The following is a 26172-nucleotide window of genomic DNA, read 5'->3' as shown; positions in this document are numbered from 1 at the left end:
ACGGGGTGAGCTCCCGTTGCTCAGTCCCTGCTCCTGCCAACCTAGCAGTTCGAAAGCATGTCAAAGTCAAGTAGATAAATAGGTATCGCTCCGGCAGGAAGGTAAGTGGCGTTTCCGTGCGCTGCTCTGGTTTGCCAGAAGCAGCTTAGTCATGCTGGCCACATGACCTGGAAGCTGTACGCCGGCTCCCTTGGCCAATAAAGTGAAATGAGCGCCATAACCCCAGAGTTGGTCATGACTGGACCTAATGGGCAGGGGTCCCTTTACCTTTACCGTTATCACAATGCACTGCTTTACTACATTTCAAATTATCATTAGCTAGCATTACTGTAGTATGATATTAGAACAGCACCAATTGCCCATTAATTGCTGGCCATATAAATCCCATACGTTTGGTCAAAAAGCCAGTATTTCAACAGGGATATTCTTATTTAAAATAATATTTATTTAAAAATTTAAGATTACAGAAAAAAATGAGAAAAGGAAAAAGGAATAAACAATACAAATCAATACATTACAATACATAAAAAGAAAACAAAAAACACAATACGTCAAAACACAAACAAAAACAAAAACAATTAAAAACACATCCAATATTTATCATTATCTTTCCTTAACTTATTTCCTCGACCTCACACCTCCCTTTTTTGTGTTCTAGTTATTAATTATTTCAGCAGGGATATTCTGATTATACTGAGTATTCTATATCACAAAGTGATTCCAACTTTCAAAAACAGTTCTAACCCACGTCCAACCCTCTAGAAATCTTGGCAAAGAGAACTACATAGCACTCCCAACCAGCCACAACAACAGACAGAAAAAAAGAAAAACAAACTCGGAAGGGGGGAGAGGTCTCCACTTCTCTCCTTGGCTTGGGGGTCACATAGCTCTAGACCCTCCAACTTTTCTCAGGACATTCTGGAATCAAATCAGAAACCAGGATGGCTTCTGTAAAACCAGGACTGTCCCTGGAAAATAGGGGCACTTGGAGGGTCTGTTAAATGCCTCTGTTCTTTAGACTCTCTTCCTGAGAAAACAAGTTCAGGCATAGAGTCAGAGGCTAAGAATTCATACAGCATCTCTGCAGTCCCCTTTCCCACCCTTCATAACACCCCTGACCGTTTTGCCATGCTAAGGTTCAACTGCTTCCCAAGATGGTCTCCTGCTGCTACTAATACCTTTAAATTATTTTTTATTGTTGCACATAAAAGTTTTAGTACACATGCTCCTCATAGATTGGGGGAGGGGGGTTGCATCCTTTATTGTCTGCTTCCTTTTTTTTTTGCCACAGTTTGTCATTCTCTTCATTTGGACAAGGCTTCCATTTTCTAAAGGAAGTCTTCTTTAAGAGCCATCTCAATTCTGCGTGTTAAACCACATTGGAATCCTCTTGGACCTTATGACCCTGTTCCAGATCTAGTGAGCTTCTTATTATTTGTATTGAAGCCTTATTTACCACGGGGATCCAGGGCCTGAGCCCATTTAGCACGCACTCCCTACCTCGGAGGAGACAAAGGCACCAGGGACCAGTTTCTTCAGAGAGAAAGGTTTTTATTTTCGTCTGCGCAGAATGGCACCAGTGGAATAGTTTCCCAAGACTGGCGCATTGAAACAAAGGAGCATTCAGCTTTTATCCCCCTCAGTTCTCCTCCTGCCCCCCCTTTACACCCAATCATATGCATCCACCTATGCTGTTCCTCTCCTTACGCCAATCATATGCATCCACCTATGCACCCCACCTTCTTGGAGCATGGGGGGAGAAAGGCAACCTTACATTCCTACGCATGCTCAGTTTAGTGAATTACTACGTGTCCTATTCTCTCCATATACGCTCTCCATATACGTGTCCATTCTCTCTCTATATATACGTGGCCATTCTTACTAGGGGCCATTCTAACCTAACAGGTTTGACTTGCCTAAGATACTGTTTGACTTACCTAAGATACTATCAGAAGATAATATCATCGCTAGAGCTCTCCAGCCAAACTTGTTTAACCAGCTTAAGAGATACACGTCCCACTCCCTTCAATAAGATACACGTCCCACTCCCTTCAGTATCTTTGGAGAAATTTTACCCTCGTTACTTTAAATTTCAGCTTCCTTTTTACTAATCTCAACATTTTGGAGATGCTTTATCTTTTGTAGTTCAATGTGTTGAACTTCCTTGGTTCGGAAGTTGAATTTGATAGCATTGTGGTTTCTCTTTCAAATTGGTTCAATTTTCCTTGTCTAGCTTCCCCCAGCTGCTACCAGTTGGGGGGGGGCTCATTTAAAAAACCTCAACGGTATATTGTGGGGGGACCGCAAGGGCCCCCAAAATGTGATAATGTGGTCCTGAGTGTGACTGTTAAAAAGGAACTTATAGTAGCCTATCACTTTAAGAAACTGCTGAGAGTGCCTTTTCCTTTGTAAGCAGCCGCCCCTCATGGGGCAGAGAGAAGCTAAAACTCTTATCGCAAGAACACAAGCAGCTGTACACTCAGGTTCACAGCACCACTCAGTACAAAGCTCAATAGCTCTTGCAACAAAATGTACCGTATTTTTCGCTCTATAAGACGCACCAGACCACAAGACGCACCTAGTTTTGGGGGGAGGAAAACAAGAAAAAAATATTCTGAATCTCAGAAGCCAGAACAGCAAGAGGGATCTCTGTGCAGTGAAAGCAGCAATCCCTCTTGCTGTTCTGGCTCCTGGGATAGCTGTGCAGCCTGCATTCGCTTCATAAGACGCACACACATTTCTCCTTACTTTTTATGAGGGAAAAAGTGAGTCTTATAGAGCAAAATATACAGTATCTATGCGAAGGCCGTGCTGGGACAGTGGATGTTGGCTGTATCAGAATTAAAGCTATGTCAGCAATACAACCGATCTGTATGCAAGTTTGCTTATGCTAGAAGCGCAGGCACACTAAAATGAAATGTATCTAAGTGAACTCCAGCCAGCAACAACTTGTTTTGCTTCTTTGAATGAAGTATCGGAAGGGTTTCTGTGAATGTGATTGGAGGAAATTGTAATGCTTTGTGTGAGAAACCTATAAAGAACGCACTTGGAAGGGGTTCAGCCTTTGTGGAGCAATTCTGCTGAAACACTTTATTGCAGTAAATAAACTTTTGTACCCTTTCTTCAACCTTACTCACGAGTAGTTAATGGTACAAGTGAGAATAGCGGATTTGTCCTGTTTCAATATGACCCAGCTTGCTGGGATCTACCAGATTCCAGTCAGTAGAAATTTTACAGGGCAATTTAGGTAAATTGAGTCCCCTGGGAATGGTAAATTTTGTCAGAGAGGAGAGTGGGATGAAGGGTTAAGGATGGGGGCAGCTGCAGCCCTCTGGGAAAGCAAGGGTTCCCTATAATATCTGCCTGAATGTGCACTCTAGTTTTGAAATTTGTGGTAGCTTTTAACTACAGTAGCTTTAAATTGAACTAAACAGTGAATTTTCAACCAGGAATAAGGCCTACACTTGCACTTTTCTTTAAATGGTGCGCTGAGTGAAAGCCGAGGGCTCACCCACACTTCCTTTTTTCTTTTTCTTTTTTTTGCAGATAAATTTTTATTGGTTTTTCATTATACATACATATAAACATATTCCGTATAGATTATATAAGTTACATATATCATACCCATTCCACTAGTCATATATATATTACACAATTATTTTAGGCTCAACCGAGCCTCGGACTTCCCCCCACTCCTTTGGTAGGTATCAAATAAGTTCTAAAGTCACGTATTTCTTTTCCTTACTTACCTGGCAGGGGAGACACCTCGATCACCCACACTTCCTTTTGTGCCGCGTTTCCATACCCTCCAACATTCCTCAGGTGAAAATAGAGACATTTCTCACTCTCCCCAACTGACCCTCCTTGATTCCCCCCCCCATTTTTTACACCCCCCCCAAACATTTCCTATTAATAGAATTGTGAATGCCATCACCACTTCAGCAATGGGACACAGCAAACACACACATCCTCCACACTCCTGAGAAAACTCTTTAATCACTTTTTTTCTCCCTTTGGTACATTTACAGAAATAAAATCACAAAGTAATAAGTAAATTTTAGAAAGGGGCTAGATTAGACATGAAAGCACAAAGCATTTTTTAAAAAAGTCAATATTCCTTGCATTCCACTCTGCCCTGCTCCCCCTTCCTTCCTGCCCGGAGCGGCTCTGCTGCAATGATATCCCACCTAATGGTTAGAGTACGGAGCAGGAAAGAGGTTCTTTTGGATCCCAGTGGATGGGGGACTTAGCAGACTGTGAGGTGAAGAAGAAAGTAGTTTATCGATGGACAAATGTTAGCAATAAGGCAGAATAATACTACAAAATAGGATCTAATCCCTAGTATGAAATATAAAGCTCTACAATAAGCAAAGACCTACAATAAGTGAAGACTTAACACTAAGTAACATGTAATCAGCAGAATAACTGTTAAGATAAGCAAAGTACCGGTAGTTAGAATTTGCGGTACGAAACTCAGTAGTTTGCCCCTTCGGCTTCTAATGAACAGCTGGCTGACTCAGCTCCCTGATAAGGATTGACACATCCCGCTGCTGCTGGGGATCTCTGAAGTGGCAAGCCAGCAATCCTACGAGATGGTTTCCTAATCTGGTCCAGAGTACTGGCACCTTCTTTGTTATGGTTCCAATAGGAGATCCCATTGGTCCGCACCAAACACAGTCATTTTATACTCTTTTAAGGCTGTAGCCAATGCCTAGATCAGCAGGTGTTCTCATGATATAATTCCATTCCATCCTTTGATGTGGTCTGGGAGTGGGTCTGTGGTTGGCACAGAGGAAGGTTGAGAGAGAGTTCATGATGTCATCTGTCCTTCAGGCTGAGCCAAGTACAGTTCCCTTGCTGGCCACCCTGTTCTTTTCCAGTCAACTTCCTTTCTTATCAGGCCAGCTGGCTAGACCACTGGCTGGTGCCAAGTTAGATATATATACCGAAGCTGGTCCCACGTTCTCATTATACAGCTAGATATACAAGGATTTAAAGCCACAATTACTTCAAGATCAGGAGACAGCACATACAGGTATTGCTCAGGTGATACAGAGCCCTGTCCTTTGCCAGCCCCTCAGAACCAGCGGCTGCAGCCTCTCTTCCTCACCCACTCTCCAGCAGCCCCTACCAGCTGCGCAAGGGAGGAGGCTGGCAGCAGCGGCCATGTAGAGGCTATGGAAAGACAAAGGGATGCTCCTTTGCTGCTGCCACTCTGGACAATTTTTATGCTTAAAATTCTACAAGGCAGGCTCAAGCAGTATGTGGACCGAGAACTCCCAGAAGTGCAAGCTGGATTTAGAAGAGGCAGAGGAACCAGAGACCAAATTGCAAACATGCGCTGGATTATGGAGAAAGCTAGAGAGTTCCAGAAAGACATCTACTTCTGCTTCATTGACTATGCAAAAGCCTTTGACTGTGTCGATTACAGCAAACTATGGCAAGTTCTTAAAGAAATGGGAGTGCCTGATCACCTCATCTGTCTCCTGAGAAATCTCTATGTGGGACAAGAAGCTACAGTTAGAACTGGATATGGAACAACTGATTGGTTCAAAATTGGGAAAGGAGTACGACAAGGCTGTATTTTGTCTCCCTGCTTATTTAACTTATATGCAGAATTCATCATGTGAAAGGCTGGGCTGGATGAATCCCTAGCCGGAATTAAGATTGCTGGAAGAAATATCAACAACCTCAGATATGCAGATGACACATGGTTTTCAAAGAGGGCGAAACAATTGTATGGAGGAGAGGCCTACCAAAGGCAACTCAGCCTCTCCTCTTGGAGGGAGCAATGCTTCTGAAAAGCACTTGCTGGAAGCCACAGACTCCCCAAACGTGTTTCACAAGGACCCCTTCCCTCCCTCTGCCCCAGTACCTGAGGGTTGTCACGTCTCTCCAGGGATTTGGCCAGAACAAAGTATATGCTGGGGAAAGGATCCCTCCTTGCAAAGAAAACAGAGCAAGCAGCAAGCAGCTGGCTCTCAGCCATGCTAGCACCAGTCTGGCGCATGAGGGTCGGGACACGGGAAGGAAGCATTCCTATAGTATAGGGCACTCAGTTGGCATTTCCACCTACCTGAACTCTGAGCCTTTCCCCCCTTTTTTGGCCTGCCCATCTCCTAAGGAAGATGCAAGCTCTTGCTGGAAGCCACTGGTGGGGAAGAGTGTTTCTATGATTCCCAAATATTTCAGAAGCATCTTTTTGTTCCTTTAGCTGCTTGATATAATCATACCATGGAAGGGATCCCCAGGGTCAGCTAATCAAACTCCCGGCAATGCAAGGATCCTGCCCACAGCCAGCACTGGCTGGGCGCCAAACTCCAGCCTTCTGGTTACCATTGCAATTCTGCATGGTGTGGGAAAAGGGGAGAGAGAAATGTGCTGCTGACACTCTCATAACACTGATGTGAGATCCACACCATGCAGCCCTTTCAATAACTAAAGTCTAAAGGGCTGTCACCTGGAGGATGGAGCAAGCCCTTAGGGCCGAAGCAGTGACTCTCCTTCCTTGGAGGTTTTTGAGCAGCGCTTGGATGGCCGTTGGCCATGAGTCATCTAGTTGAGATTCCTTCATTGCAGGGGGTTGGACTAGATGACCCTCAGGGTCCCTTCCAACACATGACTTCCCCCAAAATGATTCGTGCCATTGTGGCTTCCCTCTCACAGACCTACAATCCCCAGAACCCCTAACACTTCAATTCCAAGGATCATTTGGGGGAAGACATCTGTTTTTTAGAAAAGGGATGGAGAACCTGCAGTTTGCTCACCCCCATTTGCTAGGAGCCAAGAATGGGAAGCTCAAGTGCTTCTAACAGTATGGTTATAGGGAGCAGCATGTATAAAATATTGAGTGTAATGGGGTTACAGTCATACCTTGGGTTGAAGTTGCTTCAGGGTGAGCGTTTTTGGGTTGCACTCCGCGGCGACCCGGAAGTAATGGAATGCATTACTTCTGGGTTTCGCTGCTTGCGCACACACTCAAAATGATGTCACACGCATGTGCAGAAGTGGCGAATTGCGACCCGCGCACGCACAGGCGCTGGTTGTGTTCACTTCAGGATGCGAATGGGGCTCTGGAACGGATCCTGTTCGCATCCAGAGGTACCACTGTATTAAGGTAATTGTATCAGAATTATTATGGGAATGTTAAGGAGGGAGGGAGGGGGAAAGAGAGATTGTGGAATTCTGGTGGTGAGTGATGATGGGATGAGGATTTGAAAGGGAGTTAGAATACGAGGCAGTTGAGAATCAGTTGAGAGCAGTGGGTTCTGGAGGGGTGGTTGGGCAACTAACTATTCAGTTTAGGATCAGTAGTCTAGTCATCGTAATAAAGCAGCATATAAGATAAAGAGAATTTGAGGCCATAAGCTCAGGTACACACGTCAACCTACAATCATTTAGTGAATCATCCAGACTCCTTTAGTGAGGGTGTCAGGACCAAACATTGATAGTTTTTGCTCTTTTCTAGTTTCACAGGTTTATGTTCTGGTTCTAATGATGTAATGGGGTGGGGGCTCTTTAAATACTGGGGGCTGCCGCACACGCCTTTTCTTCTTTAAAATAATTTCCCCTCGTTTTGAAAAGCACATGCATTGTCTCTTTCTTCAGGTTCTTCGGTTACATTTGTTGTGAGACATTGGTGTTCTATGCAGTGTAGGGTTGGGAAGGAAAGAGGGGACCACAGGCCTCAAAATGTTTAGGGCCCTCTGGTTATAGCAGGAGTGGAGAACCTGTGACCCTCCAGATATTTTTGAACTGAACCCCAACTCCCATCATTTCCAGCCAACATGGTCAATGGTCCAGGATGGTGGCAACAACTAGAAGACCACCACTGCTGGGTTATAGTGAGGAATCTTGTTCCACAGGCTCACTCCCCTTCCTCCCCTGTTACCTTCTGTGTGAGAGCTGTCCTGTTCCATGCTTCCCCACAGCAGTTGCCATTCTTCAGCTTCAGAGACATTTCTTGTACCAAGGATTCACTATTGGTTTTCTGAAATGCAAGGTAGATGGGAAATAGTCTGAGCATGCACAAAGTAGCTTTCCTGCACCATTGCATAACCACCGGCAGTTCTTGCACATGTGAAATTGGGGAGCAGGGCTTCTAGGTCAGAAAGGTGTGGCAGCTTCCAAAAGACCCTTCTAATTTTACCCATTAAGCTGTTGTGGCACCTGTCAATCTTAGCAGCGTGAGATGGAACAGGGTAGCAATATACATGGCAAATCTTATTCTAAGACTCAAATATAGAAATACATTCTTGTGCCTTGGTACACATTTTGGAAACACGTCAATCTGAAAATCAGTTAGTCTAATTCAGTTGCTGCTTTTCTGATCACGACTCCTGATCTAATTATTTATTTATCTTCCTCTGTAGATATTTTATAACTGGAGAGATGCCACTAGGGCATAACTGCTGTACACTAAATGAGAACACACCATAAGGCTAGGCTATTCCAGGAAGAGCCACTTAAATGAACGGAGCACAGATTTTATTCTTTACATTAATTGTGACCTTCAAATTAAAATGGCTCTGTTCACCCCCCGCTTTTAAAAAGCATGATGACAAATTGCTTGCTTTGAGTGCAGTGCACAGATTGCACAACTGGTGGGGTCCACTGTTTTCACCCCTGCATATATAGCTTTCCAACATTTTGCAGATAAAAGCATTCTTGTAACATCCCTTTTCTCACACAAAACATCGCTGCTTGAGTGCTGCTCCTTCTCTCCCCCTTGAACACTTGCCAAAGGCACTTCATCTCCTGTGTGCTACGTTCATTTGCTTTGCAGTAGAGGGTCTGGCATATAGAAGCCAAGAGGACTTTGTTCTATGAGCTAAACAATATTAGGGGAAAACATTATTACCTTATGTCAGGCTTATTACATGTAGGTCACACAAGCCTGCCGAAGGTACTAAGATGGTCAGCTGAGGCCTTACTTTGGGTATCCCAGGTTGGTTGGGTGGCTACCAGGGAAAAGTCTTTTCTGTCATCATGCCCTGACTTTGGAACACCCTCCTCAAACACGTTTACCTGGAAACCACTTCTTTTAATACACCTTAGGTACAAGTTGCTTTGCTGCTCAAGGTCTTCATGGAATATCATAATGCTGCTTATAATCTAGATGCTGCTCCACTGATTTCAGTTGTTCTTAATTGCTTTGCATATTTTTCTTGCATTGATTTAATCTCTTGGAAGTTGCCTTGCACACTTCTTTTATTTTTATATATTCCCAGTTCATACAATATAACCCAGTGGCATACAACACTGTATACAATAAAATATAAAAGACCATAAAAACAGTAAAAAATGATCCTTAAAATGAGTGGCTGCTCCATTTTTAACAGTTACATGTGCCTATGTACATAAAAAGGGTCTTTTAAGAGATGCCTGAAAATAAAAAGGTTCTTGCTGACATTCCGCTGGAAGGGTTTTCCATGGGCAGCACTAAATGTCTGACTTTTGGTGGACGCCAGTCAGGCCTGTAACATGAAGGACAGCTAGCAATATTCTTGTAGGTGATCTCAGTGTGATCAAACTGAGAGATTAAAGCTCAGGCCATCCCTAAGGTGTCTGGACTCAGGTTGTTCAGATCTTTATATAGGAACACAAAGGCCTTGAATCTAACCCTGTGCAGATATTGTAGCAAAGGTGTTAACATGCTGTCGGCATTCTGCACCACACATATCCTCCAATATTTCTCCGATGAAAATAGGGAGAAACGATAATTTTACTATTTATACTCCACACAACTTACTGGGTTGCCCCAGCAACTCTGGGTGGCTTCCAACATACCGTATTTTTTGCTCTATAAGATGCACCAGACTATAAGACGCACCTAGTTTTTGGAGGAGGAAAACAAGAAACAAAATATTCTGAATCTCAGAAGCCAGAACAACAAGAGGGATCGCTGCGCAGTGAAAGCAGCGATCCCTCTTGCTGTTCTGGCTTCTGGGATAGCTGCGCAGCCTGCATTCGCTCCATAAGACGCACACACATTTCCCCTTACTTTTTAGGAGGGAAAAAGTGAGTCTTATAGAGCAAAAAATACAGTATATAAAAACATAGTAAAACATTTAACATTAAAAAAACTTCCCTAGACAGGTTTGCCTTCAGACAGCTTGGAGGGTCGGATAACTCCACACCCTCCAACATTTCTCCAATGGAAATAGGGGCATCCTAAGGAAAAGTGGAACGTTCCAGGATCAAATCAGAAACCAGAACGGCTTCTCTAAACCAGGGAAAATAGGGACACTTGGAGGGTCTGGGCCCAGGGGCAGCCCCACATGGAAAGCACATCGCAGTAGTCCAGCTGCAAGGTTGCCAATGCATGGGTTGTGGTGGCCAGGTTATGCCTGTCCAGATGAGGCATATCAGGACTTAAAGCTTTTTTGGATCTAAGGTGTGAAATATACTCAGAGTTGCAAAGTGATTTCATGCTCTTTATTCAGCTCATAGTGGTGAGGAGGAATGAATGAAAGTCCCCTCAAAGTATCTGCCTTATATACATTATTTACACAATGGGCTGCACATGATTGGCTAATTCCGGAATTCTACTGTAAGCCAATCAGGTTGTGGATTCACTTCTATCTGGAGCATGATTGGGTGGTTCCTGCCAACCAATCATACTGCTGCATTGTTCTAGGACCAATCAGACTGCTGCATTCTGAATCCTATTGTTCTAGGACCAATCAGACTGCTGCCTTTTGGATCCTATTGTTCTAGGACCAATCAGACTGCTGCAGTTTGGATCCTATTCAACTCAGTACATAACAAGGTGGCACCTCTCTTTCCTGTGACATGTGAAGCTTGACAGCTGTTCTGTCAACCGACTTTTAGCTGAGTTGCCTTCTGTGATATCTACAGCCTTATCCCATGCTAGTTTACCAATAAGTAAACTCAAGTCTTGTTTGTGGTCTTCCCAAAGGCATTTAGTCTGCTGCTGTGACAGCAGGGCCTGTGGGCTGATCTAGCAGGGCTGTTCCTAAATTCTCAAGAAAGCCCTATTATAATCAATGGAGCTTGTTCCTGAGCAAATAGTGCATTGGAATAACAGAATCATCGAACTGCAGAGTTGGAAGGAACTTTGAGGGCCATCTAGTCCAACCCCCTGCAATGCAGAAATCTCAGCGAAAGCATCCATGACAAAGCATCCTCTGCTTAAACACCTCCAAGGAAGCAGAGTCCACAACCTCCTGATGGAGCCCATTCCATAGGCTAGGTAGTATGACCACATAATGGAGTAAACTTCTTTGAACTAAGTGGGATTTAGTTTTATTATTTATTACATTAATCCCACCTTTTCCCTCCAAGGAGCTCAAGGTGGTGTAAATTGTTCCCCCTCCCCTTTTATCTTTACACCACCACCAACTGGCTAAAAATCTTTCTGACAGCAAGAGCCATTAGACAGTGGAAGGGTCTCCCTCAGAATGTGGAGGACCCTCCTTCACTGGGGGTTCTTAAGCAGAGGTTGGATAGCCACCTGTCCTTGATACTTTAGTTGAGATTCCTGCATTGCAGGGGGTTGGACTAGAAAACTCTCAAGGTCCCTTCGAACTCTACAATTCTATGCTTAATTAAGTAGGTTAGGGCTGAGAGATTGTGACTGGCCCACGGCTTCATGGCTGAGCAGGGATTCGAACCCTAGTCTCCCAGGTGCTAATCCAATACTCTGATCATTCTACCACACTGGCTCTCAGAGTAAACAGGCATTAGAATTGGGGTTATACTGTAACATGGAAGGCGGGTGAATAGCCAGAGATGAACCAGATGTCAAGCCACACATGCCCTTATAGGAGCTTCCAAAGCTTAGGTTACTGCACAGTGGTACGCTTTACCTCCCCTCAAAAAGGATATTATGGATTTGGAAAAAGTTCAGAAAAGGTGATAGAGTGACTCTCCGATGAAGAAAAGTTGCAGTGTTTGGGGGTTTTTTAGTTGGAGAACAGGCAAGGAAGAGGAAACATGATTGAAGTTTATATAATTATGCATGGCCCGGAGAAAGTGGATAGACAAAGGTCCCCCCCCCCCCTTCAATAATCTTTCAATAACATTAGACCTCGTGGGCATCCGATGAAGCAGAATGTGATAAGATTTGGGAGTTGTTCCACCTGGCCTTTGGCTTGGAATTAATTGATCCCCTCCCCCTTTTTCCTTCTGTGATGGAACTCCTATTTGGGGATTTCCCTGGCTTTTTCTGGCCCACGCAGGACCAGTCTGGACAGCTGGCCTTGGTGAAGATTTGACGTTTTCATCCCCAAAAAGATTCTGATTTGAGTTCCTATTGAAATGAGGCTGCATTTTAATGTTGCATTTTAATCTTGTTTTTAAGTTGTATCTTAATTGTTTTATATCCGGTGTTAGCCGCCCTGAGCCTGGTCTTGGCTGGGGAGGGTGGGGTATAAATAAAATTTATTATTATTATTATTATTATTATTACAGTCCTACCTTGGGTTAAAGGAGCTTCGGGTTAAATCTTTTCAGGTTGCGTCCCGTGGCGACCTAGAAGCAATGGAACAGCTTACTTCTGGGTTTTGCCGCTCGCACATGTGCTCAAAATGACGGCATGCGCATGCGCAGAAGTGGTGAATCACGACCCGCGCACATGGTTGTGTTCTGCTCAGGATGCGAACGGGGCTCCAGAACGGATCCCGTTCGCATCCAGAGGTACCGCTGTATTATAAAAGGGCTTTTCGCAGTGCATAAATAAACTATGGAACTCCCTCCCGCAGGAGGCAGTGATGGAGGAGGAGAGGGCTCACAGGAAGAGAGAGCTGCTCTTGTGCTCAGGTTCTGCTTGCAGGTTTCTGACAGGCACCTAGTTGGCCACTGGGAGAACAGGCTGCTGGCCTGGGCGGGGCCTAGTCCTGCGGGGGGCGGGAACCCGGCAGCTCCACTGCGCAGGCGCAAAACAGCTCCCAGTCCGCGGACGTCGCTCGCTGCCATCTCAGCCCCCGGAAGGAGCCGAGAGCTTCCGATGAGAGCCGAGCGGCTCCGGAGGTTTCCCCGACGAAGCGCAGCTGCCTCGGCTCCGCTCGGGGGCCGGCGCCCCAGCGGCGGTGGGCGGCGCTGGGAGAGGGGCGGTCCAGCGGCCTCCGCCTCCTGGGGCAGGTAGGAGCGCTTCCTGGTGTTGGCGGGCGGCCCCCGGAGCGAGGCCCCCACACCCGCCGGCGGCGGCGGCACCGGCACCTGCCGACAAGGTTCGGTCGGGGCCGAGAGCGGAGCCGGCAGGTAGGCGCCGCGCGGGGAAGGCGGGCGTGAGGGAGCGCTGCCCTGAGGAGGAGAAGCAGCCGCGGCGGCGGCCCCCGCGCGTGTGAGGGGCGAGTTGTTTCCCTCAGGAGAAGCGGGGGGGGGGGGGGGCGGCAGCCGAGCTGGACGTGTGTGGGAAAGGTGGCGCCGCCGCCGCCGCCGAGGGGATCGCTTCCTTGTTGGGCCGCCGCGCCGCGGGCCACCTTCAGGGGCGGGGACGCCGCCGCCCTCCGCGAACCGGGGCTGCCGCGCCCCGCCATGTCAGCGGAGGAGGCGGCGGCGGCGGCTTCCCCGCGGGCTCCGTGAGGGGGCTGGAAGGCGGCAGCAGCAGCGCTGCTTTAAAAGGAATGTCGGTTTATTTATTCTCCGCCTTTTCCCCCTGACAAGGACTCAGCTGACCGCTTACCCGCCACGTCCAAGCAGCTGCTTTTAAACTTTATTGTAGTTGTTTTTATTTCATTAATTTATACACTGCCTTTTCCCCCTGACCACATGTCCTCCCGACCTGCCCAAGTGGGATGTGTGTGGTCGGAGATGCCTGGAAAAGAGCACCTTTTTTTAGAGCAATTAATTATTATTACATTACACACTTATTTGTACTCTGTCTTATTCGCTGTCAGGGATTCAGTTGACCTCTGCTGCGGCCAAGCAGCATGTGTGTGTGTAGGTGGAGGAGGCTGGAAGGAAGCTGCTGCTATTTTTTAATGACAATTTTATTTTATTTTTTATTTTATGAAATTCATGTACCACTTGGTTGTAGAAAAAACAACACCCTCAAAGCAGTTCACAACTAAAAGATAAAGCAATACAGTGGACACTCGGGTTGTGAATGTCATCCGTGTGGGAGGCACGTTCGCAACCTGCAGCGCTGTGTCTGCACACGCACAGGTTGCGATTTGGTGCTTCTGCTCATGCGCAAAGCGTGATTTGGCACTTCTGCGTGAGCGCCAAAACCCAGAAGTAACCCATTCCAGTACTTCCTGGTTTGGCGCAGTGTGCAACCCAAAAACGCGCAACCTGAAGTGTCTGTAACCCGAGGTATGACTGTACAAGGATCGCTAAAGAAAACATTATCTCCATGATTTAATATACACAGGTTAAAACCACTATAGAACAGACCGACTAAAACAAATTAAAACTCAGTTAATTAATAAAATTAATATACCTCTTTATTGTAGGGAAGAAACACTAATCAGTTTAAAAATGATAAAATCATCACTAAAATGTTTTCTTACCTCCATAATTTAAAACATAACAGAATTAAATCTACAAACTTTCCAAACATCTGGGTAGGCAATAATATATTTATAACCCTGCTCCCCGACCAGGGACTTAGTTCCTCCACTTGTTGACATATCTGCCGGGCCTTGTTTCTGCATACTTTTGTGTGAAGCACTATAAAGCAGGGTTGTTGTTTTTCTCCTGAGCTGACACTGTTTGGATTTTTTTGGTAGGAAGGTGCTAAGAGAGGGTCATTTGGGTTTTGATATAGAGGGATCCCACCCTGTCCTCTACTGCTTTGCTGCATTCTATCAACTTGTGTCCTCCAGTCCACACTGACAAAAAAAACCCCTGGAAATGGGTACTTACCTGTGAACTTCTGTTTGAAGAGTGGACTTGGGGGACCACAACATTCACTCACCCCTTGAGTCTTACGGAGTGTGGGGATTCATATGCTTTTGTCCTGGTTTGGAATGGATGAAGATGGAATGGTGGTGTTAACGTCTGCTCTCTCTCTGGGCAGTGAGGTGCTTGGGATCAGGCCTACCTGTTGCACTAGGAGAGAGAGAAAACGGCTATGAATTCCCTTAGTAGTCTTGTCTCCTGAGCAGCAGCAGCAATAGACACTGCAAGGAGAACAGCCCACTTCTCTGGTGGCTTCTCTTTGCCGCTTGATCACCCAGCAGAGAAGCAGTCAGTTCAGCCTGCCACCCAGGGCAGGGCTCCTTCTAACCACCACTCCTCTGCCTTTATGTGGTGGTGGTGAGGAGTGCTGCTGCCTGCACAGGTGACATAACATTATGTCACAGAAGGAGTGGGGTGGAAACAACAACAACTCCCAGCAACTCTTCTGTTGGTAGTGGTGGTTACTGTGCCCTCAGTGGCCACTGCTTGTGGTTTGTGCTTGTGTACCCCTTGAGTTGCTGACCCTCAACAGCTACCTGCCAGTTCAGACCTCTGGCAGTAGTACAGTGGTACCTTGGGTTAAGTACTTAATTCGTTCTGGAGGTCCATTCTTAACCTGAAACTGTTCTTAATCTGAAGCACCACTTTAGCTAATGGGGCCTCCTGCTGCTGTCACATTGCCGGAGCACGATTTCTGTTCTCATCCTGAAGCAAAGTTCTTAACCTGAAGCACTATTTCTGGGTTAGCGGAGTTTGTAACTTGAAGCGTATGTAACCCGAGGTACCACTGTACTGCCTGAGTGAGTTAATGCGGGGTGTACTCACCCAATCTTGGAAGGGGAGGAATGCTTGTGTCTCTGCCATGCTCTGTGTTGGTAGTAGTTTTGAGATGTATCCTGCAGGTGGGGAAAGCCATTTTGAATAATTATCATGTTAGAAAACCACTACAAGTAAGCAAACCTAGAACATCAGAGATAAAGATCCAAGGCCAACTGACTCACTAGGTTTGGTTAGGTTTCTTCTATGGAGTATTTTGAGTAAGGGCGGTCCCCTCTTACCCTGCAGACTGGATGGTAAGGTAAAAAAGGTAAAGGACCAATGTACGGGTAAAGGTAAAGGGACCCCTGACCATTAGGTCCTGTCGTGACTGACTCTGGGGTTGCGGCGCTCATCTCGCTTTATTGGTAGAGGGAGCCGGCGTACAGCTTTCGGATCATGTGGCCAGCATGACTAAGCTGCTTCTGGCGAACCAGAGCAGCGCACAGAAATGCTGTTTACCTTCCCGCCAGAGCAGTACCTATTTATCTACTTGCACTTTGACATGCTTTTGAACTGCTAGGTTGGCAGGAGCAGGGATCGAACAACGGGAGCTCACCCGTCACGGGGATTCGAACCGCCGACCTTCTGATCGGCAAGTCCTAGGCTCTGTGGTTTAACCCACAGTGCCACCCGCGTCCCTCCATGTACGGTTATGTCCAGTCAAAGGCAACTATAGGGTGTGGCGCTCATCTCGCTTCAGGCCAAGAGAGCAGGTGTTTGTCCACAGACAGCTTTCTGGGTCATGACTAAATTGCTTCTGGTGCAACGGGACACCATGACGGAAGCCAGAGCACACAGAAACACTGTTTACATTCTCGCAGCTGCCATACCTATTTATCTACTTGCACTGGTGTGCTTTTGAACTGTTAGGTTGGCAGAAGCTGGGACAGAACGAGAGCTCATACCCGTCACGCAGATTCGAACCGCTGACCTTCTGATCAGCAAGCCAAAGACGCTCAGTGGTTTAGACCACAGCGCCACCTGCTCCCTACAGACTGGATGGTGTTATCCATTCAGTCACTTCATTCTGCCACATGTGTAGACACAGCTGCATTGACTAGACTAGCATACATTTGACAACAACAATAAGTAGAACCTGCAAAAGAATGTTGCTATGTGGAGTTCTTCTGTTTACTGTTCCAGTTAGTTAAAAATGTCATTCTCCATGATACTCCATTCTGTTCACCTTCCCATCTGGCTTCTGGCTTTTCTCTCTCTGATCTATGACCACTGGGCATAGCCATTCTTGGTCAGCCAGGGTGGATTTGATTTAAATCAAATCAGTTTAAATCACGATTTAAATCACTTTTTTTAACAGAAAGACTCATTCTTGCTAGTATAATCTTAATATGTATTTACAACCAGATGAAGGTTTCATTTTTGGAATAATAAATTTTCAGAGTAGTTTTTACAGTTACTGTATATCAAAAATTACTGATTTGGTAATACTATTAAAAATACATAGATCATTATGAAATTATTGTGAGGTTTAATAAGTTAACTGTTTATATTTGGACAACTTTTCTGCTGTACTTTATTGGAAGGAGAAAAATAATAATTTCCTTAATAACAATTTAAACAATTTAAGTAAAGCAATAACATTATAGCATATGTATCCATGTTTGTTAACGGGTGTGGTTAGACTTTAAAAAAAACACAACTTTGAGTTTTAGCACACGTGAAAAACATAAAACAAATCCTTATTTCCTGATGAATAGCCTTTGGACTATAATGTAACTTAAATAGAAAACTATCTTTAGAAAGGTTTTTCCTCCAAAAGCATTTTATTTTAAAATTATGATTTAAAAAAATAAATAATCCTATTTAAATAACAAACTTTTTTTTTTTATAAAAAAAAAGCATTAATTTTTATCCACTCTGGGTTCATCCTCTTTAGGGCTTTTTCTTAAATATTTTCTGTACTTCTGTAAACCTTGGGATTCCTTCAAAGTACCGTAGCTGATAACTCCTTCATGTGCAAGGGTGGTGCTGTTTTGGCTACACGCCTCTTCCTGTAGAGGAGTTTGTATAAACAAGCCCGATAACAAAATGTTGCAGTGTAGCCCTGATTCATATATTCCTCAAGCCTGTGGTTCGGTGTGTGTGTATATTTTACTTCATTATCATTTTTTAAAGTTTTTGAACATTTAAAAGTGCAGCAAGTCAACAGCGCACAAGACTTCTGCGTGCAATTGAGTGCTTGGTTTGAACATATAACCACTCCAGGTTTTATTTTACTGAGGGCTGGGACACTCATTGTCTTCAAATTCAGTCCTTTATTCTCCTTTCTATAAGCATTAACTTTTATATGCAAAAAGTGTGTGGGCACAAGCTGTTTGGAGTGGTGCTAAATCTGCCCCTGGTGATTGCACCAGTTGACAATGAATTCTGCTTCTGTTTGAACACACTCATATGTGACAGAAAGTCAGAAACTGGGTGTTACGGATTGTAATTTTCATACAATACCTTTAGGGGCATAACACCCATGTAAGCAAAAATACAGGTTTGTGCCCATACAGTCTAAATTTAGATCATGGGTGGGGTGAGAGAACAATAAAATAGGAGGTGAGAGAGACAGAGGCAAGAAGGGTGCATGTAAGCTGTGGCTAGTGTCATTTACTGAATATGGCGCAAAGGCATAATGAGGTATATGTATAACACGTAGGCAAGTCTGCTGTGGTGCTAGGGGCCATAAGCAGGTGATATATTCCTATAATGTTTTGCTTCCATTCCTGTGATATTTTTCACATACATTTAAGGATTAGATTGGTGATCAGGCCAAATGAGGAGAACTGGTGGGCCACATTAGGCCCATAGGCTGCAGTCTGGCCACCATTGGTTTGGGCACTGCGACTGCAAAGACCTTGTCTCATGTTGCACTTCTGATGGCGGCAAAGCCTCTTGCTGAAGATCTGAACATCTGTTTCTCAGGCAGCGTTGGATCCAAATGGATTCCAGGGCTGCAACAGTTCTTTTTTTATCATTCTCTTCTAATCTTAGATGGTGTGTTGATGTACTCCAGGTAGTCAGTCTGATTTAAGCCACCTTGTAATAACCCATTTGGTTACTGAACCGCTGATATATTACAAGTGAACTCTTTATTTACTGTGTTTGCTATTGTTTAAGATAAAACCTATTTGGGAAAGAAACTACTTTTGCCATTTTTATGAACGTTTAGTGTTTGTTTACAGATGGTTGCCTTGGTGGTATTATCTTGTGTAAATTATCAACAGTTTTTGAGCAAACAGATAAATAAACGTCATATTTAAGCACTTGCCTGGTTGCAGTAAGTGATGCTCCATCCCTCTTCTGTGCACAAAATAGTAACCAAATGGGCCATGAGAGGAAGGAAGCACCATCCTCAGTGCCCAGCACTGAAATGCAATGGGCAAGAAGGGTAGAGCCATCTCATAGCATCATGTAATTTTTGTGGGTGTGTTGGCAAGACTGAGGTAAACTTACCTTTGTATGATATAATTAAAAATAAGCACAGTCAATTCACTTTGTTCATTAGAATGCAGTGGTTTTTATATTGACTTTCTGTTTACCAGACAAGGGTGGGTGGATTGAATTTTGAAGGAGTGAAATGTGAATTACTGGTTCAACCGTAAAACAGCTGTAGGATGATCAAAGCCAGTGTATACCTTGACAGCAGATAATAACAGCCTGCATGAAGAAGGTCTAGCCACTTAGCTTTTTGATTCTCATATATCCTAGTTGAAGTAATGCTTGTTCCAGAGTGCTATGTTTACAAGTGTTTTTAACAAAAGGGTAACCCCTCTCATGGGCCTGCCCTCAAGAGAGCCTGCCTTGCTACTGAATCTATAGTCATTCTAACAGTGCTGGCATAATGATATTGTCTGAATATTTTATTTAGGCTTTGTTCACTACTTGAAATCAAGTTTTGTACCACATTCTTTTATTTATCTATTTCTGAGTACAGTGGTACCTCCAGTTATGAACTTAATTCGTTCTGGAGGTCTGTTCTTAACATGAGGTACACTTTTGCTAATGGGTCTCCCTCTGTTGCCGTGCCGCCGGCGTGTGACTTCCGCTCGCATCCCGGGGCAGTGGTCGCAACTAGAGGCATCTACTTCTGGGTTAGTGGAGCTCGTTACCTGAAGCATGCATAAGGAGGACGGTTTGTAACCGGAGGTACAGATATGTACTTTCAGAATTACATGAATTATCATGTATTGTTAATACCTGCAAAATTATCTGTTCCTATTTGCTCAACTTTTCATTTCTTCTCATCTGGAAAGTTAAAAGCGAAGACTGTAGTATCTATTTGTAAAATATGTAAACATTCACCACCTGCTGGGGCTGCCATTTCGAAACCAGAAGTTAGCTATCAGAAAATGTCTTAACAAACAAACAAACAAAATCCTTCCAGTAGCACCTTAGAGTCCAACTGAGTTTGTTATTGGTATGAGCTTTCGTGTGCATGCACACTTCTTCAGATACACTGAAACAGAAGTCACCAGACTCAGAAGGGTGGTGGGAATGGTGATAGGTGATAGGTGTGGTAAACCTGTTGACAACTGTTAACGACTGCAGTTGGTCTTACAGGAAAAAGCAAGGGGTGAGATGGCTAAAAATAGCTTTATCATGTATAATGAGATAAGAATCCAATGACTCTATTCAGACCAGGTCTCTCCATGGTTTTACGTTTGGTAATAAGTTGCAATTCAGCAACTTTTCTTTCCAGTCTATTTCTGAAATTCTTTTGTAATAAGACAGCTACTTTGAGATCTTGTATAGAATGTCCTGGGAGATTGAAGTGTTCTCCTACTGGTTTCTCTGTCTTGTGATTCCTGATATCAGATTTATGTCCGTTTATCCTTTGGCGTAGTGTTTGGCCTGTTTGTCCAATATAGAGGGCTGAAGGGCACTGTTGGCATTTGATGGCATACACAATGTTAGAAGATGAGCAATTAAATAGCCCTGAGATGGTATGTTTGATGTTGTTGGGGCCAGTAACGGTGTTGTCTGGGTGTATGTGGCAGCAGAGTTGGCATCTGGGTTTATTGCAGGCTCTGGTACCAGTGTCCATGTTAAGTCTGGTTGTTGTATTATTGTGGGTGAGGAGTTGTTTAAGATTGGGTGTCTGTCTGTAAGCAATGGAAGGTCTTCCTCCCAGAGCTTGAGAAACAGAACTCTCATTGCTTAGGAGAGGTTGTAGATCTCTGATGATGCATTGAACTGTTTTAAAATGGGAGCTGTATGTGATTAATAGCGGTATTCTGTTACTTTCTTTTTTGGGTCTGTCTTGCAGCAAGTTCTCTCTGGGTATCAGTCTGGCTCTGTTGATCTGTTGTCTAACTTCATCAGGCAGATATTTTAGTTCTAAAAAGGTTTGCCGTAGATCTCTTAGGTGAGAGTCTCTGTCTGTAGAGTTGGAACAGATGCGGCTGTAATGTAGGGCCTGGCTATGTACAATGGATTGTTTCGTATGTTTGGGATGGTAGCTAGAAGCGTGTAGATATGTTTGTCAGTCAGTTGGTTCATGGTATAAGGTGGTGTCTATACACTCATCCTGTATTTTTATAGTATTGTCCAAAAATGTATTTCTTGCATAGATTGGTTCATTGTTAGGTTGATGGTGGGGTGAAAGTCATTGAATGCCTGGTGGAAGGTGTCCAGGGTCTGTTGACCATGTTCCAGATAATAAAAATATCATCAATATGTCACAGGTACAAGAGAGGTTTGAGTGGGTAGGAGTTTAGGAAACGTTGTTCTAAATCTGCCATGAAGATGTTGGCATATTGTGGGGCCATGCGGGTGCGCAATGGTGTGCTGTGCTGTGTTTATTGAGGCCTATCGTTCTTGAGATTTCTGAGAAAGTGTGCCACAGATATATTTTTCATTTCTCATCAGGCACCACTTTTTTGGAATTCAGCAATTTCTGAATTTCTCTCAAATCCACTGTTCAAATCCAATACAATGGTACTAGCAATTGCACAACCCAGAAAGGGTGATGAAGGAGAGTCCCCAAACTACCTTGGACTTGGTACTGAGCTGTTGAGGAGGGAGTGCCAGCCTCTTGCTGCCTCCTGGACCATGCAGTCAGGTCAGGTGAGGCAACTATTCAAACTCCCCCTTACCTAGTGCCAAATAACATCACCCATTGGATTATAACCTGGCTGCTCCTTCACCAATGGTCTACCAGTTACAGGAAAAGGACAGTTCCGTTTGGCCCTTAGAGTTGCCCTTAGTGCTAGTCGAGTCACCAGGGTGCATGCACATCTGATATGCCCCAGAATGCCAGCTGGCATTGCATCCTCTTTGCAGCCATAGCAGCAACCCCAATTTAGAAAGAATAAGAGGCAAAGCTCCCAAGAAGTAGCCCAGTGCAGACACTATACTGCAGAAAACTCCAGTGAATTCAAACTGTTCAAGAGGAAACCGCACAGAGTGCTTAATAAAGGACTCTCCTCCAGATACTTCTTGATGATCATTCAGTCAAGGCTATCCCTACAGACCTCAGCAAAGATCTGCAAATGGGATGCTGCCCCCTTGTCAAGCTAATGTGAACAGTAAGCTCTGTGAATAGCATCTAAATACTGTACCAAAGGGGCCCACTCCACAACTGTGTCTGCACCCTCCCAAATAATAACATAACATAACAATTATCCTAGTTCCTCCTTGCCATGAATCTTGCACGGCTTAGCATTCCTCAGTTTAGTGGTAAGCACCCTATATGTAAGAGTGAATTCATCTACTTATTCCCTCTGATTTGGTCACTTGAAGCAAACTAGGAGGACCTTTAACCCTCAGTGTCCCCAGAACCCAGGCCTATCCTTCTACCTGCAAAGGAACCGTGATCTGTCCAGATCTGTCCAGAATGTTGTGCTTCACCCCATACCAGCTCTAAAAACTCTCAAGTAGCATACCTGGTGAAAATACTAGAGAGAAGACAGAGCAAGGCCCTCAGAGTTGCTTGCAGATAACGCACCACTGTTACTTTCTGTCCAGGTAACAGAACCTCCCATACTCCAGGGTGCCGATGACACCTTCAATGAACCTTCTACTACCATTGGAGCCCAAGAGAACAAAATAGGCAATGGCATGTGAATTCCTGCTGGCTGCAGATCTGTGTGGGCTGCCCTTATCAGCCCCCAAAGTGTTAGGACTGTTGTGGCGGCCTGCACTGCTACTACTGCCACAGCCACTCACTGTGCCTGCTCAAGAACATCCATAAGTAACCACATCAATCAAAAAGCAAAGCAGAACATCGCTGCCTGACAGATTCAGATTATGTGATGTGCCTCCACTGCTGAGACTGGTTGCTCTTTTTCCAGAGGTGGTATGCGTAGTTCTCTCCCTCCTCATTAATTAGCACAGCAACCCTGTGAGGTAGGTTAGAATGAGAAGCAGTGTTTGGCCCAAGGTTACTCAGCGAGCTTCATGAGTGGGGATTTAGTCTCACACCCTAACCACTGCACTCACTGGCTGTCATTTTTATGCCTTGTTTCCCTAATATACATACTTTGTACACATTCATTTGGGTTGGGGGACTTCAAAGGATTTCCGTTTTGAAGGATACCTAGGTTTTGGTTCACATATTGTTTCAGGAAGTGTATATTACCTAGATTTTTATTTAGATGTGAACCAAACAAAAAAACTTCCCATTGCTATCCTAGGTAGCATTTTCACACTGAAGTACCTATCCTTCTTGAAGAAGATATCAGTGTTTACCAGTTCAGTGAGATTAAAGAAGTCAAAGTTAATAGTGGTAGCTGTAAAATGAGTATCGGTAGTTTTGCTCTCTATAATGGAAGGTGCAGAAAATTATATTGTTCCTAATTTACCTTCCCTTCCGCCTCCTCCCATGAGCAAGTAGTTCTACTAAATGTTCAGTGCAGCAGAGTTGCCTCTTGAAACATAACACTTGGACCATGAGGAATAATCCATGTGCCTTGCCATTGTGTGAGATTAATTTACACAGCTTGTCAACTTGGCACGGAGCCCACATTCTTCAGGAATCACTTCAGCATGCAAAAATTAATTATGGAGAAGTAAATATTTTAGTTGCCTGTAAAAACACACACACGTTGCAATAAGAAAAACAATAAAATACTGAGAGTTGATTGCTTTTGACTGTCTCTAATCATTCCCCTTAGTGTCCAGGTTAAAAGCTTCACATAGACTTTATTTTGAAGCAAATAAAAATGAATGATAGTGAAAACATGCTATAAGGTAATTAATTCACAATGGAACATTTAAGTGTAACATGTTCAGTTTTCTGACTATGGATGCTTATATATCCAAGCCACCACCATCTATGTAAAGAGAGGTGCATAAGTGAGCTTTGCCTGGAGCCCCTGTAGCAAAGAAGTGAACTCATTGGTGGATTATAATAGTAGGGTTTTGGACACAGATTTATTAATGTAACTTTTCACGTAGTATGTATCTTTAGCACCTGCTTTTAATAGGTTGATCCTTAAGACTGATTCAAAATGTTCCACTTAAAGCATTTCTTAGTCTCTTTCCATTGGGTGTGAGAGAGACAGAAATGCAGCTTTAAGAACTTTTGGGTGTTTAAATTGGCTATGGAGGAAAGTGGATTCAAAATTGGTTGCAATGAAGGTTGGCTACAGTTTGTGATCTTTGAGGAGAGAGCTTTAACCACAAGCCTAGCTTTGGCTGATATTCTAAGCCAAACCTTGGCTTAGTACAGCACAGTACAGGAATAAAGACTGGGGAGGGACACAGCAGCTGCACTCTCCTCTTTGGGAGCCTTTACATTTATGCAATCCTGGTAAGTTATAGTTTGCCTTACTGTGACATGTGAATCAAGGGAGTATAATCTGATAGTTACACTCTTTAACTAGTTCTGGGGAGGGGGGGGATGTCCAAAAGACTTTGGAATTGAATGTCTTTTCTTCCTTCTCCATTTGTTCTTAAAATTATTTCCTTTAGTATTCTCTAAAGATACTAGAACAATATTATTGGGGATAACAGATTTTTGTTCCCAGTTCTTTAGATAACAGTTCAGAAGGAAACAATCTGTCCCTCACTTCCCCATGTTTTAAGTTCTGTACTCTGAACCCTTTTATTTGGTGGTAATGGAACATTGATTTGGACAGACAGGCAGAAGTGTGATCTGCACAAAAACCATGCTATAAATATGAGATTTCATGTGGCAAGATGCCATCTCAAAGTCTAAAGCACTCAGAATTCCAAGATGGAGCTCTATTGTTAAGAGTCAGCATCTCCTTGAAAGCAGAAAGTACTAAAATGGTAAAGATAAATGGTAAAGAGACGCAGGTGACACTGTGATCTAAACCACTGAGCCTCTTGGGCTTGCTGATCAGAAGGTTGGCAGTTCGAATCTCTGTGACAGGGTGAGCTCCCGTGGCTCTTTCCCAGCTTCTGCCAACCTAGCACTTCAAAAGCATACCAGTGCAAGTTGATAAATAGGTATCACTACAGTGGGAAAATAAATGACGTTCCTGTGCGCTGTGGTGTCTGTCATGATGTTCCCCTGTGCCAAAGCAGTTTAGTCATGCTGCCCACATGACCCAGAAAGCTGTCTCTGGACCAATGTCTGCTTCCTTGGCCTGAAGCAAGATGAAGTCGCCTTTGACTGGACTTAACCGTCCATGGCTTCTTTACCTTTACCTCTTCTAAAATGGGCGCTAATATTAAGATGTGGCTCATAGCAGAGACTTTTGCAAGAACTGTGGAAACTGTAGAAGTTACAGACAATCAAGAAAATAGTACTGCAGAGAGTGTTTCACAAGTTTGAAAAATCCTACATTGCATGCATATAATTCATGAATAAATGAAGCCCTTCTTTACACCAGAGTGTAAAGCACCACTCACACATGAACTATAAACAGCATAGTCAACACAGCATGGTCAACACTGTTTAAAGTTTAACTATAGGTAGAGAGCATTAATCAGGCTGTAGCGGTGCCTGGGAGAAAATATATATACTTAGTTAAGTCTGTACATCTCAGGCAAGCAGCATAATATGTGTTGCAGGAACCTGGACCATCTTCTTGTTCTATTAGGCAAACTGCATGTAACAATGACTGTACTGAGGTGCATCATTGCTTTAATGAAAAATAGTGGAAGTTATACACAAGCTCCACCTTGGCAATAGAGATGTTGCAGTCCTATTATATGAACATGTCTTATTATTTTATTTATTTATACTATGGCTTTGCTATTCAAGTGACAACACTCTCTCAAGGAAGCAATAGAATTCCTCAAGGCTTCAGTTAAGGAAATGAGTGAATTGGCAGTCATTGTATGAAAGTGCAATGTGACAAGCATGGCCTATAGCAAAATGTGGCAGTTCTGTTCAGGTTGCCAGCCACTCCATTTTTTCTCCCTCCCCATTTCCCGTTTTTGTCCTATTTTGTGCCCTCTGAATATGCGCCCTGTTTTTTTCCTTTTTCTATTTTGGGCTCTCCCTTCCATTATTTATTTATTTTTAAATTTGGGTGGGGCAGATGGACATACATTTGCCTAATT

At 44.0% G+C, this 26172-nt stretch overlaps 1 protein-coding gene and 1 long non-coding RNA gene across 28 annotated transcripts in view; one reads left to right on the top strand and one right to left on the bottom strand.

The window, feature by feature from the left end:
• PTPN3 (protein tyrosine phosphatase non-receptor type 3) overlaps window positions 1-26172 on the top strand; it is a 94995-nt gene that overhangs the window by 18318 nt on the left and 50505 nt on the right. For 3 of the 27 annotated variants that reach the window (XM_083407565.1, XM_083407573.1, XM_083407554.1), the window contains exon 1: window positions 12975-13104. The exons of 5 other annotated variants lie outside the window; for them this stretch is intronic. The gene's annotated coding sequence lies outside the window, so the exon portion shown is untranslated. Of the gene's footprint in view, window positions 1-7255; window positions 7374-12895; window positions 13225-26172 lie in introns of those variants that run through there. 19 more of the 27 variants (XM_083407580.1, XM_083407576.1, XM_083407578.1 and 16 more) reach the window with 18 other exon arrangements.
• LOC310661678 overlaps window positions 1-26172 on the bottom strand; it is a 39474-nt gene that overhangs the window by 7541 nt on the left and 5761 nt on the right. Inside the window, exons 3-4 of the long non-coding RNA XR_014504048.1 lie at window positions 14833-15018; window positions 7892-7990 (exon numbers count right to left, since the gene is read on the bottom strand). This is a non-coding gene — a long non-coding RNA (uncharacterized lncRNA). The remainder of the gene's footprint in view (window positions 1-7891; window positions 7991-14832; window positions 15019-26172) is intronic.

This window comes from Podarcis tiliguerta, assembly GCF_965153285.1.
Source record: "Podarcis tiliguerta genome assembly, chromosome: 13".
NCBI classification, from domain to species: domain Eukaryota; kingdom Metazoa; phylum Chordata; class Lepidosauria; order Squamata; family Lacertidae; genus Podarcis; species Podarcis tiliguerta.
The sequence above is the reverse complement of the archived record's forward strand: the minus strand, read 5'-3'. Positions and strand labels throughout refer to the sequence as shown.